The sequence below is a fragment of the Filicampus tigris genome, chromosome 3, assembly GCF_054856515.1.
Source record: "Filicampus tigris isolate MCC_2025a chromosome 3, RoL_Ftig_1.0, whole genome shotgun sequence".
NCBI classification, from domain to species: Eukaryota; Metazoa; Chordata; class Actinopteri; order Syngnathiformes; family Syngnathidae; genus Filicampus; species Filicampus tigris.
The window spans coordinates 4,778,374-4,796,151 of NC_141219.1; the positions used below are offsets into that span (position 1 = coordinate 4,778,374).

The 17,778-nt window shown below is 41.8% G+C and overlaps 1 protein-coding gene and 1 long non-coding RNA gene across 3 annotated transcripts in view; both read right to left on the reverse strand.

Annotated features, from left to right (window-relative positions):
- The window catches only part of cskl (c-src tyrosine kinase-like), a 42,713-nt gene extending 33,356 nt beyond the window's left edge, over positions 1-9,357 (reverse strand). The window contains exon 1 of one of the 2 annotated variants that reach the window (XM_086024757.1): positions 9,211-9,357. The gene's annotated coding sequence lies outside the window, so the exon portion shown is untranslated. Of the gene's footprint in view, positions 1-692; positions 1,003-9,210 lie in introns of those variants that run through there. The other variant, XM_086024756.1, reaches the window with a different exon arrangement.
- A 3,463-nt stretch (positions 9,358-12,820) lies between these two features.
- On the reverse strand, positions 12,821-17,778 carry LOC147149632 (uncharacterized). Its single transcript, XR_015086026.1, has 3 exons — positions 17,511-17,778; positions 16,599-16,650; positions 12,821-14,511 (listed from the first exon to the last, which is right to left on the reverse strand). It is a non-coding gene; the product is annotated as an uncharacterized LOC147149632 (long non-coding RNA).

A 17,778-nucleotide genomic window follows, 5' to 3' on the forward strand; every position in this document is an offset into this window, starting at 1 on the left:
GATTAAACAAGGTGGGTAAATTCAAGGTGTCTGTCGTCGGACACGACTCGGACTTAGTCCCTCGAATGCAAAAATTACGCAATTAAGCAGCGGGTTTAAAAATAAAACAGCGGCCGTATTTACTGCTTCCGTCAATTGTGGCACTACACACAAAGCCTAACTTAAAAAAATGGTGCATCCGCCAGTTTCTACCCATAGTGTAGTCGTTCTATCCAAACGAATGCAACAAATATCCTGTCAAACGCATCTGGTGGGTTGACCACAAAAGCCTTCCGCCCGTCCGATAATGGAATCGGGGACGCATCTTAGTGGGTGTCCTCCGGTTCAAAACTAGCAGCGGGCGCTGTTACCAAACGCCAACGCAAAGGTCGTCTCATTTAAATGCATTGTTTTTAGAAAATAGTACGTTAGCGAGAGAGGGAGAGAGCGTGTGTGACCGTCTCCGTTGATGCAATTACAATTTGTGTTGGGCTAGCAGCTAACGGTAAAGTGCTGGCGCTGGTTATACGTTAGCAGTGTGCAGCTAATAAAACAATAACCACAACATTACTATGTTTGAAAGAAAGTAAACGGCAGCTTGGTGGTTTTGTCTTTGTCCCGTTAGCCGCCAATGCCACGACGAGCGAAATCAAGCAAAACGAGACGAAAACAGTCCCCCACAGAGACAGAGAAGCTAAAAGAGGCTAACTCACCCCGAGAAAAAGCGTCGACCAAGCGGGCTGCGGCAAACTAGCGACGGTGGTCCATGGGGGCGACTGCGGCGGGGAGCATCCAGGTTCGGCTGCTGCGGTTTGAATTGTCGACAATCCCAAAAACGCTGCGTGGACTTGACGCTAGTTTGCGCCCTGTCGATCATGTGTGTTTATTTGTATATCTGTGTGCGTGTGTGGGGCACGGCAACAAGAGAGAGGGGCCTTCTGCTTGCCGAGAGGAAATGGTCTCCGCGCATGCGCAGCTAGACGATTGGCAGCTTGCTCGGCTTCACGATCGGCGAGCACAACCCAGCGGCCAAAATGGCGGCCGACACAACAGGCGACTATCAACCGATGGTTGACTTGTAGCCCCATTGTCAGGGATATGGGTCTTCCAGAAATGAAAAAAATTATTTCCTGCCAGCCCCTGTTAAAGTGATTCTAGATATTATTTGAAATAACAAATAGATCTTAAGCACCATTTAGTTCCTCTTTTCCCTCCTTCTTGGTGACGAATTTATGGAAGCTCATTCCCCCAGAATTTTTTTTTTTTTAAATCATTCATTTTTTGTAAGAAAAGTTTTTTTTTTTTTTTTAATTATGTTACTGTCGGGAATGGGCTTCCATTTCAATTACATATCATATAACATAATTGCACAAGTCATTTCAAGTCAAGTCAAATGTATTTGTATAGCCCTCAATCACAAGAGTCTCAAAGGGCTTCATAAGCGCACGGTTGACAAATACATCTCCTGATCTTACCTCCATAGGACAAAATTTAAAAAAAAACTAAACTTAACATTATTTATATGGCACTTTAAAACAACCATTGATGCATGTGCTGGACATGAGTAAAATTCCATTATACAAGAAACACTGTGAAAACAGTAAATTAATAACACAAATTAATAAATACACGTTCTGTCAATTAATAATTATTAACAAATACATGTATTTAATTCATGAATTAATCAAGTAATCAATTCACCGCGATTGGCTGGCAACCAGTTCACGGTGTACCCTGCCCACTGCCCATAGACAGCTGAGACAGCTGAGCTCGCCCACAACCCCCATTAGGATAATCAATCAATCAATGGATCGATCAATCAATCAATCGACCAATCAATCAATCAATCAATCAATCAATCAATCAATTTATCAATCAATTTATCAATCAATTAATACTTACACAAATACAGAATCAGGAAAAAATAGAACAATATTAAGTCTCATGTTGGGTCAAAAGCCAAAGAAAAAAACTTGTCTTTAGAAGAGTTTTGAAGATGGACAGACCTGGGCCTGTCTAACATTTAACAGAGGGTCATTCCAAAGGGAAAGGCCCTAACATAAATATGACATATGACATTTAGGAATTACTGTAATTTTATGTAGAGTGCATCAATTTTCAGGTACTCAAAAACATTTATTTGCAGTTAATAACTTCCTGAAGTGTGGAACGGGGTTACGTTATGGTTTATCCACTAGAGGACAGCCTTTGTCTATAATGGTTAGTTCCTGCATGAGCACATTCCCACCCAGAGCTTCAAGTCTGTGGAGCGTTTGTGATTTTAGTACAGTAAGTACACAATTTTATGTTTGTAATGGTTTTTATTGACGTCATCTACCTGTGGTAATGTCCACTTATAGGACACTGGTCAACCTACATGCAATTGGTCATCAATAAAAGGTGTGGCTAAGAGCTTGTAATTGTGACACAAATCTAACAGATCCCACAGAATTCCTTGCCGTTTGGCATCTACATTTTCTTACCGATTTTCATTCAAACATTCTATCAAGCGTATTTTCTGTTGAAATCGATCATGTAACTATCATGATTTATACTGATATTGGTTTATTGCTCAGCCAAAAATAATTTATAATAAATAAAATTCAGCTGATTCCATGAGACCCATCAAAGGTGGTCTTGACGTCAGTCTGAAAAATTGTGCTGATTTCAAGTGCAAAAACAGAAGTCCAGGGTGTAATTCCCCCTAAATCAAGTGGGACAGCCCATGAACAAAATCTATGTAATCTACCTGTTATAATGTCCACTTGCCTGACACCTATCCTGCCATTGAAGTTTGATGACTTGGATGATCACATAGCATTTTCCATGTGATATTTTTGCAAGTTAACCTAATCTCACCTGATAGATGATCACTCAAGTTATACATACATTTATGAATTTACACTACATGGTTCAAGTGAACCAATTCAGATGTGGCCAAGTTTAGATAGGCGTATCCAAATTGAAGAACAACCACCCTTGTTTCCAATGATGATGTTTATAAAAATTCCAGAGACTGAATCTGTAACTTAGGTATAAAATGCCGTCATATCATATTGCACCATGCAGAGGAAATAACCCTGAAACATGACCTCTAAGATAAGAAACAGGTAGACACCCACGCAGCTTCTCAGGTCGATACTTGTAAGACAACGAACTGATTCCTAGTTGAAAAAGCCCCCTTCCTCGTCACGAGTAGATTTTGTTCCCAGTCCTGGAGGACACACTCTTCTTCTTTCTGCTCAACAAAAGGCAAGATCAGTGGCCTTAAGAAATACAAGGCAGGCCCAAATGAGGCACTCGATCCCAAGTGGGACTTATATGCACCGTCAAGCCACTTCTGAGCACTTCCCGCAAGAGGCTTCACAGACAACCTTTCAAAAACCAAGACTTTGACACAGATTTTTTCCCCAAAAATTATTATTTATCATTTACACTATTTACAGTATATATGTGTCCGTGTTTTTACAGTATTCCAGCAGAACAATTAAACACTCTTCCACTAGATGGCAGAAGGTACAACAAACCCATGTATTCACCTGTTGACATCCGTACATCACCATAAGTCATGGTCACTTTCCTCGGAGTCAGCGTTGCGTTCAATTAAACAGCCTGAGATTTCACACTGAGTAAGTAAATGTGTGTGTAAATTAAGAAGAAATAGTCATTATTTCAGTATTCATACTTTTGGTGAACAGTCATTGTGTAGTTCTGAGTGTCCGTTACGTTATTCAGTGCCAGGGGCGGAGCCATGGGTGGGCCTGGGTGTGCACAAGCTCACCCAGATTGACAGACTGCCCACCCAGTGAGATTCATGAAAAAATATATATATATTTAAATTATTTTTAAATTATCTTTTTAATTTTCGTTTTGTTGTGTGTAATTGGATATCAAGAATGGCGTAATTGTGGTTGTCTAAGGACGCTCTGAACTTCATATTATTCAGTATGTCATTTTATTTGAATATACGATGTGCCAGGACAGGAGGATTGTGCTCAGTGAGAGAACTATTCAGGCCCACGCTGATTTTTCCAGGCCCACCCATTAGCTACGTTCTGGCTCCGTCACTGCTCAGTGCGTGTTTGTGGTGCTTGGGAGCAGTCACGCAACGGCGAGAATGCCGAGAGCCGCGGCAACCTGTGCTATCCGAATACTCTTTTGCGTGTACAGACACAAATAGCCAAATAAGGCTTGATGCTAATGCCAAGACGTTAACCGCTTGCATGTCAGAGACCAAGCGGGCTCATGAATGACTTACAGTATATCCCACACTCCAGCTGCCCAAACAGTGAGGGCTCAAAGTGCCTCCCCCTGGTTGTCCTCAAGTATCCTTGACCACAGCACTTGGCAACAATGGTTCAAGGAGCAGAGCAGCAAAGGCTTTCAAGGGATTTATCTCATGATTACTGACCCCAATTTAGCTTTTTTTTTTCTTTTTTGAGATACATTACTAACACAACTAGAATAGCGCACGTTCGACCGCGGACCTCATTGACGTCATTGACGATTGAAAATTCGTAGAATGCCACATGATACTCTGGTTCAGAGGTGTAGAACTCAGGTCCTGGAAGGCCCCTATCCAGCATGTTTTAGATTCCTCCATCCTCCAACACACCGGATTCAAATGATCACGATTGTTTAATGATTTCTGAGAGCTTGCTGATGAGCTGATCATTTGAATCCGGTGTGTTGGAGGTGGGAGACATCTAAAACATGCTGGATAGGGACCCTCAAGGACCAGAGTTGAAAAAAATAGTGTGCTTAATCTACAATTTTGTTTTTACTCAATCTGGATTTGTAAAGTCAATTTTTTTCTATTCTCAAGTGACTCTACTAAAAATCAAGCCTGGCTGTTCAATTTGGAGGTTTGCCTCAGAACTACTAAAGCACTCCTGTGCTATACATTGTCTCTTTTCCACCCACCACCCGAAGTAAAGTTCAAGATTTTGTGAGTGTCTGTAGGCTATTGATTGCTTCAAAAATCAATTAACCTACACTTTTGACTTTTGAAGGTCATTCAAAGAACTGAGGCTCAATCTCTTAAGTGGTTCTAAAGCGGACGTCAACACAAACATATTTTTTTCAAGAATATCTTCCATGCAGGCCCACTAGTTGAAAAAAGACATTCTGATTAATATTGCTTTTGTGGAATATGAGTTAAGCAGCAAAAATCAAGCCATCTCAGGGGGCGACCATTTTGTCACTTCTGTCGACTGAAAATGACATCACAGTTGCTCAGGGCTCAGATAACGACCAATCATGGCTCAGCTTCAGAAAACAGGTGAGCTGTGATTGGTCGTTATCTGAGCCGTGGCGGGCCTGTGATGTCATTTTCAGTCGACAGAAGTGACAACATTCTTAGATGGCTAAAAACGGGTCTATTTTGCTGCTTAACTCATATTCCACAAATGCAATATTAATCAGAATGCTGCGTTTCAACGAGTGGGCCTGTACAGAAATTATTCTTGAAAAATATATGTTTGGCTTGATTTAAGAAGCCATTATCCACCTACTAGGTTCTCACACATTTTCCAAAAATAGATTACACTACACAAGGAACATAATGCCTGTCTTTTATGAATGACACCGTTTTGTTTCTGTGCAAACTGGCGACCATTTAAAGAGACCCGTCACTAATCCCCCCCGTGCTGCCCCGCTAGCGGCACATTAGCAGGGTAATGAAAGTCAAGCTGCAGGGAACTGCCTGACTTAGGATGTCTTTGATAAATAAAGCTGCCGGGAGCCTGTTAAGTCCATAATGGCCCCCCGCGGACCTCTCAGCTCCCTCGCCAAGAACCTGATGGCCTCGCCAGTTGTGTGCACACCATCACGCCTCATCACGCTCGCGATCACGCAAACACGCACAAGACAATTACATGAGCACACGTGGCCCCCCCATTTTGACCCTGTTCCCTGCCACTATTGTTTTGCCCCGTAAATACTGTTGAGGGCGCGACAGGAAGAGTCAAGCCGCCTCTTGTCATGCAAGCGGCTGCCTGGAGTGTTGGACCAGCAGGAAGTGGGAGTTGCGACCGTGTGCTCTAATTGCCGCTCAAGTATTCTGACAGGTGAGCCTCTGAGAGGCCGTTCACACGACACCGCTTTGGCTCTATTTTTTGGCCTCTTTCACATGGAGATAGCATATAATAGCCGATTCTGAGCCCTAAAAGAAGCAACGGTAACATGCTGCGTGTGTCTGACGCCCCCCTGAAAATGTTCACAGTTCCTTATCCTAAAAGTTTAAACAGTAAACATAGCACAAACTACAAAGTATAATCCCCAAGCAATTGAATTGAATTTCAAACTCATCCTATCATATTTCCAAAGGTGGGCATTTTACTCAAGTTGGCCGGTTCGTCATACCTCATCCGTCAGCAGCCTGGGTACCTGTCCGTTTACCGTCAGTCTGTCATTTTTTCAAGCTAGACCAAACTGTAATTATCTGTCGGTCAGTCCGTCATGTTAATTCAACCGCGCTTCCGTTAGAAAACATCAAAGGTCCGCCAGTCCGTTAATCCGGAAAAAAAAAGGCCCAACAGATGAAAAATCCATCCATTATACAATACAATACAGTACAATACAATTGTATTTGTTTAGCGCATTTCACAACAGCTACAGCTGTAACAAAGCACTTTAGATACAACAACAAAATCGCCATAATACAACAAGTGAAAGCAATAAATTAACACAATATAAAATAGACACCGAAAAACAGCCGAAAACTGTCAGTCTCACGTCGGATCAAACGCCAAAGAATAGAAATGTGTCTTCAAACGGGTTTTAAAGCTACTTTATTACTTCTTAGTCAGCCTGACTAACTCATGATTCTCTCTTTGGTGCATACCGCCACCTGCTGTACATGTACTGTCAATGCAGTCTGGGTCGCGTTTCCGTCTCTTGTCAGCTAACGGGCATCCTTCAATCCTTCGGTCTTAACCAGGTTAGTGATGATTACACAGACGGATAAAAATCCACTTCTGTCTGTGCTTAGTCCATCTTTTTCTTTTTTTTAAGTTTTACTTCTATCGTCTGATGTCAGCAAAACGGGCGTCCGTCGGTGACGGATAGACGGACAGGTCCATCAGTCAAACGGAATGCCCGCATCTGAATATCACCCTTAAACAACTTAGAGATTATTTGATTTTGAAAGAATGCAATGGAAGTGCACGTGCACATGAGGCAAGACTCTCCGTAACTTCCCCTGACAACCCAGACTAAACCTACCCACCATACAATGCTTGTCTCCAGTCGAGATGCACCATAGAACTTCAGCATACTTCCTTCAAAGCAATTACTTGTAGAAAGGGCAAAATACAGTTGTCAGTGGCCTATTTTACGTAGAGAAGCTGCAAAAAAGGCTTCATTGGAGCCTTATAGACAGAACGCATAAAAGATAAAATATTGCCACAACAGTGTGAGGTTTCACACAGCAACATGGCATCCCATCATCGGATAATGAGATGATGTCAGCGCCATGTGCATGAAATACTTATTGGACAATAACATTGCTTTCAAGACAACAAAGCGGGAGGAATTGCATTAAATTCACCAACATGTCGCCGAAACGGCGTCCGAGTTGCCTTTGAATTTTGCACACAACCCAGCATTCAAAATGTTCAAATATAAAGCCATCCGTCAGCGAGCTACAGCGTGCGGTCGTGAGTATGCAGTGGAGCTAAAATAAACTTGCGCTTGGACGCGGTCCCACAATGACGAGAGCTGACAGCTCACACATGATGGTTGGACGCGGGCCAAGTTGGACTTTCACAGGCATGCATTCCGAACGGTGCTGCCATTACAGCCAATGTCAAGAAGACGCTGGAGGACAGCACGTTGAGTTATCAGGGCACAGTTTATTGTCATCTTCTCTGGTGTGAGACTTGACGGAGAGAGTCACCATAAGGGTTTGGACCAAATAGTCGACGCGTTGATTATATCATGTTGCATTTGCGATCATTGTTTTAAATCAGGGATGGGTTACCAGTGGCCCAAGAATGATAAAATGCTTCCTCTACCACACCTGATCAGTGTTAGTGGCAATAACACTTTTCACCGCTAGATGGCAGATGTTACTTGCTAATTTGCAGGGGTTCAACTCCACTAGAGAAGAAGACTGGAATGCAGTTGTCACTGAAAAGAACACTTCCAAAAAAGGAGTTTCTTATGTAAGTAACAGGAAAGGCCCGCTACCATATCCCGGTGAGGAAAAAGATAATAATTGCCTTAATCTGAGTTTGGCATCTTACATACAGTAGCTCACCATTACACTGTCATGGTTTCATTAACAATGCGCAACACAAATTGAACCCAAATTTGAATTCAGATACACATTCAATAGACAACAACGAACCCTAAACACGCTCAAACAATAATAATTAACGTCCTTATAATGGAAAAAATACCAAGCAGGGTGAAATGCCTTGTTCTCATCCAGGTGAGTGGGGCTGGTTATTCGTCTGAGGATTTTGAGTCACATGCAGGACAAACATATTAAAATATTTGAGTGAATTGATTTTTATGGGCGGCACGGTGGTCGACTGGTTAGCACGTCCGCCTCACAGTTCAGAGGTCGTGGGTTCGATCCCGGCTCCGGCCTCCCTGTGTGGAGTTTGCATGTTCTCCCCGTGCCTGCGTGGGTTTCCTCCGGGTACTCCGGTTTCCTCCCACATTCCAAAAACATGCATGGTAAGTTGATTGGACTGTCTAAATTGCCCCTAGGTGTGATTGTGAGTGCGAATGTCTGTCTCTGTGTGCCCTGCGATTGGCTGGCAACCAATTCAGGGTGTCCCCCGCCTACTGCCCAAAGACAGCTGGGATAGGCTCCAGCACGCCCCGCGACCCTTGTGAGGAGGAGCGGTATGGATAATGAATGAATGAATGAATGATTTTTATGGGAAAAAAAAATGGACAAAATGAGTTTTTGCACCTAAAGTTGGTTTGCCGTTCAGCAATTTGTTGCCATCTTTGACTGGGGAAAGCGTGAACAATATTAAAATATTGCGATGTTCCTTGGTACAAAAAATCCCCCGAAACCAAACAAACAGACATGCACATATTTTGCCCGTAATTAAAGTGGCATTTCTGCCATTCGTATAGTTAGCAAGTGCGCAGCTCTATGAGGCCACCGCGTAGCACTGATGAAAAATTGTGGCCCCGACCAGCATTTAAGTTGCCCATAACTAATCATCGATCGCAACTGGACTGTTCTGTTTACCTTAGAAGATGTTTTACCTCTCATCCAAGCAGACTTCATGAGTTTATGCTCACAGTCTTGATTGCAGCTCCAGTTTGAGTGTTGGTGTGGAAATCCAATTTTGTTGGGCCCCAAAAAAGCAATGTTGGATTATCATGAGTTCACTTTCAGTACAGTTGTATTTATTACTTTTCAAATTTGTGCTTGTTTGTCAGATTTTTTTTTTCTTATTAACATGTAAATGTTGTACACCTTAGTACTTATCTTGACGTTGCAGCCATCCGTACCCATTGTTGTCCATTTGTAGAGCTGTTTCTGCAGTTTCTGGTGATGCTGTATCAGTGCCAATCTTGTGCGCATGCAATCACTGCTTCCCATGGCTGTCACCTTACTCCTCATCCTGTTTACTCTGTAATTAATGCACCAACATACATAAACAGCATCTCTGAAAAAGAAGGAATTAACCCCAGCGGTGCCACGAAGGCAAATTATGTGCGTTGACTTCATGTTTCTTGCAAATTTTCTTTACTTTTAACAACACAGGGATATTGCAAGTATTTTTGTTACCAATTGTCCTTCAAAATAAATTGAAAAATAGTTGAAAAAAAACAATTATTCACTGGCTTCTGATTCAAAAGCTTGTTAAGCATGAATTTTCTGAGTATATATAATAATATAGGTCAATCATACATTTATATGGGTTCACAACGGTTATCTGAGGAAAACCAGAACTGCGATGTGGCCCGCAACACAAAAGAATTTTGACACACCTACTATAGGTCACATGGTGAATTTTTTTCAAACGATTTGTCAAATATTTTTGAAGGTGAAGTATAGCCAAGTTTGCCTTCTACTGAAAGGTGAAAGTCAACCTAACCTAACCCATATTTTCCCAGCCCACCAGTTGAAACACGGCATTCCGATTAATATTGCGTTTGTGGAATATGAGTTAAGCAGCAAAATCCACTCGTTTTTAGCCATCTCAGGGGGCGGCCATTTTGTCACTGCTGTCAACTGAAAATGACATCACAACTTCTCAGAGCTCAGGTAACGACCAATCACGGCTCAGCTGTGATTGGTCGTTACCTGAGCGCTGAGCAGCTGTGATGTCATTTTCAGCCGACAAAAGTGACAAAATGGCTGCCCCCAGAGATAGCTAAAAACAGTTGGATTAACTCTGATTCCAAAACGCAGGATTTATCAGAATGCCTTGTTTCTATTAATGGGCTTGCATAGAACATATTCTTAAAAAATATGTTTGGGTTGACTTTCACTTTAAGTGGTTTGGGAATATGTCGGGTCCCAGGGTGGGACTGGGAGCAGTCGACAACCCTGCTCTAAATCATAGCAAGTACTCTACTTGTTTTGAATAATTTAATGGCGTGGCAATTAATATTTTGTTTTGTATTCTCTGAGTTTGCTTCACCGAATCATTCTAAAGAAGAATCCGTGTTGCGAGCGTCGGCGGTGTAAATGTTGGCGGAGTGTGTCAGTTTTGCAATCCGTTTCTCCGCTTTCCACCTCGTCACCTTGTTCACATTGACATGCATCATGCAAACCTTGGACCTGCAGTGGCGTGCCACACACTTATCGCGTATATGTGTGCTAGGTTATGTAAGGCACGCAGGTTCCTTAAGAGGCAGTCAAAAGTCAACCGCTCACAAAACAGTAACAGTGTTGTTGTCATGGACTTTCATACAGTGGAAACCATTTTGTTCAGATTTAAAATAAACTCATAAAAAAACTTTTTTTTTTTGCAGCTTGCTTTTTGTTGCACGTGATAACGCGCATTGCTTACACTAACAGCATGGCTGTGAACAGAAACGATAGTTGACAAAAGCATAGTCAGTGTTGCCAAGTCAGTGACATTTCTGACCCCTCTATTGGCCGCTTTTCAAAAATAGCGGCAAGAGAGTTTATTTAATTCCTGCTAAGAGACAGACAACAGGAGAAAAATCACATTTTCAAAATGACAAGACAGGAGACCTGTTCAAGGCAATCCCAGAGTCAATTGCGCTAAACCAGGGGTCACCAACCTTTTCTGAAACTGAGAGCTACTTCTTGGGTACCGATTATGGGAAGGGCTACCAGTTAGATACACACTTCAGAATTTTCATTTCCATGAATACACTGAGCATGTTAATTATTTCTCATAATAATTAGGACACATACATTTTAATATGCAACATTACCTCTGTAAATACCTGCCACTGTTTATATTTTCACATAATCACTTCTACAACATTCCTGGATAATCACAATGTCCCATCAATGGTGAGCAACTTTAGGAACAGGCCCATGGGCTACTCACCTGGTCCTTGGGGGCTACCTGATGCCCGCGCGCACCACGTTGGTGACCCCTGCGCTAAACGTAGCCAAAGACATCGTGGCCATTTCCCTGTTTATGGTACAGAAGCACAGATTTATCCAAATGTTGTTCCAAGCTTGAATTATTTTGCCGAGGGTGCCTCGAGTCACCTGTACAACTTTACAAGAGAAAAGATCTGGATGGTGTGCAATGCTGAGAGGCAGAACTCTTTTTTTTCATGTTATCTGGAAGGGGGGAAAAAAAGAAGTTTTTTTCTATTATTTCTGTAGAAGTTAATGCAAGTTAATGATTGGGGGCGGGGACATTTCTGGGGAAAAAAAAGGTTCTGAAGCTTGTTTAGTATCAGAACATAAAAAGCAAATTCCTCGTCGAAAGAGACAAAACAATCGAAAATTAGATTGTGACACAACCACGAGTGTCACCGCCATACCAATCCATGTGACCTATTTGGTAAAGTGTACATACTGTAAATGTAAGCACGCAAACAAAGTGAAATGAAGTGAGGGCAAAAAAAAAAAAAAAAGAAAAGAAAAACTGGAAAAACCTGGCCTTCAGCCCTGAGCTCTCACGCTAACCAGGAGCTGGGGAGGTAAAGTCGCACGCAACTTGTCATTGTGACAGCTAAGATGCTGTGGACTGTCACGCAACGTGTGAAAAGGAGAAAAAAAAAAGTACCCAACTAACCTAAAACCATAACAACTTTTTTTTGGGGGGGAGGGGGGGACAGTCATTTTTCTAAGTGACCCAAATGTGCCTCCAAACACAGACGAGTGTGGGGAGGAAGAGGGAGGGGGGTGTCGAGTTGGCACGCTCACCTGTGAACAGAGTGGCCAGCGACGTTATTAGCACAAGCAACAATGTCATCGTTGGCTCGGAAATGTTTTGTCGCGCCGTGCATCGGCACATGCAAAAAGGAAGCAGGCGGCGGTCCAAGTCAAACACGTCCATCAACTGGCAGCTTCAGCTTAGACAAAGCCCAGCAAAAATCACAAAAGAGAAGCACGAGCACCTTCTGGAACATCGTTCATTCAGGTGTGGGTATTGTCGCTGTCCTTCAAAAAAGCGTGTCAAGCATCTCCAATTTGTGTGCATATTGATTTGATTCACTCTCTGAAAAATAACATTATTTTCATTGTGCTTCAGATTAAAATAGAAGACAAATCTCAAACAAATTGTCCAGTGAACAGCACGTTGCCAAATGTATTTTTTTTTTTTACCAAAGCTAATAACAAAACTATGATTTTAATGTCATTATATAACACCCCAAAAACATGCATCTCCAATATCCCTTTTTTTTCATTTTGAACATGAGACAGTTTAATTATGATTTTATTTCTGGAGATAAAAATTGAAATATTCAACAAAATGAGAATACTGCTGCAGGGCCAACCATGCTCCTGACGTCACTCACTAGACCATGCCTCTTATCTAATACATACAATATTTACTCTTGATAAAACAAGTTTACTTCTTTTCATTCTCAAAAAACACAAAAGAAAATATGAAGGTAAAACGCATTCATTTAGTTTCAGTAGGGAAAATTGATTTCATGTACGAGTAAATGGAGTTATGAGCTGCGGAAAAAAAATTAACTCATAAATCAAGGTACCACTGTACATGTTTGGTGGGACATCATCAACATAAAAGCAACACAGTACAATGTACATAACACTGCTGGAACATGAAAACGTATCTCCAAATTGTATGACATTTGTGTTTTCGGGTTAAAAAAAAAAAAAAAAAGGTCAATTACCATTATGGAAATACAAGCTTGTTTGGACAGCATCAATATTAAAAACACGCTACTGTGGTATACTGTAAATATAAAATTTCGGGTTAGTGAAACTAATGCTTAGCCGTTTTTGTTGTATTTTTGCGCTAATAAACAAAATGTGGGCTGCACATCTTTTTTTCGGATAGCACTAGCATTATCTAATGAACATAACATTGATCTCTAATGAAAATCTTTTACGTCTTTTGCATTCCTATCCAAAATGCAAAGAAAAGTCATGTTATTGTTTTATTTTTCCATACAAAAAAAAAAAATTGAGGTATGTTTTTTGCACAGCAAGAGCAATGTCCAGTAAGCATAACATGATCCAATGAATAGCATGCATCTGTAAATTGGACGTTTGTCAATATTTTGCTGAAACAATGAAAAGTCAATTCATTATTTTTGGGTTAAAATTGAAAAACCTAACTGGAAACACATGCTTTCCATCCACAATGACTATGACTGAACTGATATTGGCATTTTCATCTTTACAAAAAAATTGAATGACACGTCATTTTGCTTTATTTAATTATTACTGATATTATTAAAGACTATTAGCCATATTAAATAAAAATATCTTTTTTTTTTTTATAATGTCCGATTGATGTATATGGTTCAAAACCGTTTTAATTTTTGTCAACATCACTCCCCTTATGGAGTATTCAGCTGAGTAAAATCGCTAGCAGGCCCTCACAAGGTAGGTGGTTTAATATATAGGTGTAAGTTTAATATGCAGGTGGGCCTATATTTACCCATACAGTGTATCTATTATAATATCCCGATGCAGGGAAGCATGGAAAAACTGTACCTCTTACTGAAGGCAGTTTAGCTCTCATGGCATTCACTTGGACTTGAGAACACCACTGCCACTTGAACTCTGGAGATCTCCCGTCGCGTTCTCCCACACAGATCAATGGAAGATATCACAAGAACATTCCTGAAGGGCCCACCCTGTTTTCCCTTGTTTGTGGCTGGGTGGGTTGGTGGTGGTGGGGCTTCTCGGGATGGTATGGCATCGCGTGTAAAGGCGGCGGCCCCGCCCGGGCCCCCAGGCACGTTGGCCCTGTGCAATTTGGCCACCGTTACCCAGCCGCACGCCTGAAAGCGGCAGATTAAAATAAAAACTCCCCAAGATAAACTTCCACCATTGATATCGCACTGGCCGTTTCCAAGCACTCTGGGACAACACTGCTTCCTGTCCGGTCAGGGTGCGAGGCGGGGTGCGGGTTTCCTGTGCTGAGCAGATTGGGAGAGGAGGAGAACACAGAGGCATGAAAGGCATTGGACTTCTCTTAACTAGCAGACAGCCAGAGGGAGGGAGGAATGTTTATTGATCTTAGTCACACACATATTGTAAAGAGGAACTTTTCTACGAGCCGCTAGCACGCTATGGGAATCGGGAGGGAGGGGCTTACACAGCAGGACCTTTCTTGGTGCTGTGCTCAAGCATTTTACCAATAGTATTGTCAACACAATGTGAAGAATTCCTCTAAAACAAGTCCCGTAACTCCATAAATTCTTTAAGGGGAAAATCAACCCAAACATATTTTTTTCAAGAATATGTTCCCAGCAGGCCCACTAGTTGAAACACGGCATTCTGATTAATTTTGAGTTTGTGGAATATAAATTAAGCAGAAAAAACGCACTCGTTTTTAGCCATCTCTGGGGGCGGCAATTTTGTCACTTCTATCGACTGAAAATGACATCACAATTAACCTGTTTTCTGAATCCGAGCCGTGATTGGTCATTGTGAGCAGTTGTGATGTCATTTTCAGTCGACAGAAGACAAAATGGCCGCCCCCGGAATCCCAAAATGAGTGGATTAACACTTATTCCACAAATTCAATATTTATCAGAATGCCCTGTTTCCACTAGTGGGCTTGCATAGAACATATTCTTGAAAAAAAAATTGTTTGCGTTGACTTCCCTCTTTAAGCAGCAAAATCCATCCATTTTTAGCCATCTCGGGGGGGCGGCCATTTTGTCATTTCTGTCGACTGAAAATGACATCCCAACTACCCAGGGCTCAGGGAACGACCAATCGCGGCTCGCCTGTTTTCTAAAGCTGAGCCACAGTAACCACTGTCAGCACCTGCTTGGCTCGCTCTCACCCTCTTGTCTTTAAGTCAATTGTAAATGTAGCTTAGCTTGGACAAAACAACCCATGCGAGCAGTGAGCTATGACAAAAAAAATCTCTATTTCAAAACAAGGGATCACTGTCAGCGGCCCCTCGATCACAAATCTCACTCAATTTCCTTCCCAACCTCCGAGGCAATCGGAATTTACAGAACTCATAAAAAATCTGCTCGACACAACTGAAGGCTTGCAACAATATTCAATGATTAGTTCGCGTACTCGGCCGCCGATGGTGTAGCGCTACACTCGCCTGACTTGTGTGTGGGCAACGTGAGACTGGTTCCCACTCAGTAACGGTGTGGACGTGGGTGTCAACGGTTGTTTGTCTCTATATGTGTCCTGCATCTGACTGGCGACCAGTTCAGGTTGTAGCCCGCCTCTCACCCACTGTCAGCTGGTAGCGGCTCCAGGACCCCCCCGTGACCCCGTACGGGATAAGCTGTGTTGAAAATGGATGCATAGTTGGCATATACTACCTTTTATGCTGAACCCAAATTTAAGAAGAGTTCCCCCTAACCATAACCCCTAACTTTTGAACCCCATAACTCTTTTGCACGCCTATAAATATCAGCAGGCAACTCAAGTGACCTCCTCCATTGTGTGTGAAAGTGAGTTCAACTGATGAGTTGTGCACACTCGCTTCCTGCTGACCCTTGGAAAACGCTTATCTACGCTTATCGCGGAATGCCGAGCCATGCGTTCTAAGGGGACGTTTACACAACAACTCGGTTAAAAAAAAAAAAAAAAAAAATGTAATTTGTTTATTTTCATTCATTGAAAGCTTTTTTTTTTTTTTTAAAAAAACAACAACACCTGAGTAGTTTTGTAATGGCCGTTTCAGTTTTTAAAATACATACATTTAGATTCCAGCTATTGCTCCAAGGCAATAGGCAGGACACAGACCATCACTAGCTTTTCCTTTAAGTACAAACAAATGTTCATACAGGCCTTTGCTTCTGTCAGATAATGTTTTGTCGTGATATCAAATTGTTGTTTGTGAAAACGCAAAGAACAATAGGCAGTCAACTGCTAAGAATTTATCAGCGACGCGTTGCCCACTTCACATTGTTTTACTCTGGCTGGCTTCCATTCACTTTGTCCTGCTCTTCATTAGTCATATCCTTCGCATGCCATGGAAAAGTCATTATTAAATTTGCAGACATACTAACAGTTCGATTTTACTTACGTCGCCGCCCGATTCTGCAAGTCATTGCTGCATCTCTGGCTCGTCATTCTTTCTGAGAATGACAAAAAAAACGAGTTGCACAATGTCAGCGATGATGCCGTGTCACATTTCCTTCCGTTATGTTCATCAAGCCCAAAAATAAATCACTGTCACGGATTGCATGACTCCCACGATGTCAAAATAGGAAATTCATTTTCACAATGAGTCAGCAAAAATAAATAAATAAATAAATAAATAAAACCGCAAACGTGACCATGACTTTTACAATTTTATGACAGTAATGTTGAAGAAGACGCGTTAAGCATTTTCTACCATACTTCTGTTCTAATAACATGTCTGTGACATGTTTTCATCCCCCCCCCCCCCAAAAAAAAATCCCAGAGGAATCAAGAACGATAGCGCACACTCTATTGCTTGTTTTGCTGGAATCAGCCTGTTTTGAAGGGGCGGTCCTGGCTCATGCAAGTGAGTACGATACTGCATATCCTGGATCATATGGCGCCGGGCCAGCGGTGGGTCTGGCTTTCGTCATTTTGAAGATCGTGGGCGAACCGCAGTGTTACAGCATAAATGACCACACCAAACCAGTTGAGCGTCCATACACTAAAATGTGAAGACCATGGCCTATGGTCACTATGACATGATTGTGAAAAGTTAGTTTACAAAACTAGTCAGCAACTAATAAATTTGGTCGCTATGTTTTGCAACTTTTCTGACAACCCTAGTGACAATTTTTCAAGTGACAATCAACTTTATTTTCAGGGAATATACAAAAAACATAAGCAGAATTTGCAGAGGTCACTTTGCCTTAAAAAAAAAAGCTGGAGGGCTTGCAACATTATTCTTTTTTTTCTTCTACAAAGTTCTTCTTCTTCTGAACCGATTTGAATAAAATGGTAACATTTTGTTTACCTTGACCAGGATCCCGTATCACAATGTTGCCAAAGGTCAAATCCTGCTGGATTAAAATGTTTCCTAGTCCTTGCAAACTGAAATAAAGTAGACATTTCAATAAATGCATGTTTTTTTCTTTGAATTTGTCTTCTCCTTCTCCTTCTCCTTCTCCTTCTCTTTCTCCTTCTCCTTCTCCTTCTCCTTCTCCTTCTCCTTCTCCTTCTCCTTCTCCTTCTCCTTCTCCTTCTCCTTCTCCTTCTCCTTCTCCTTCTCCTTCTCCTTCTCC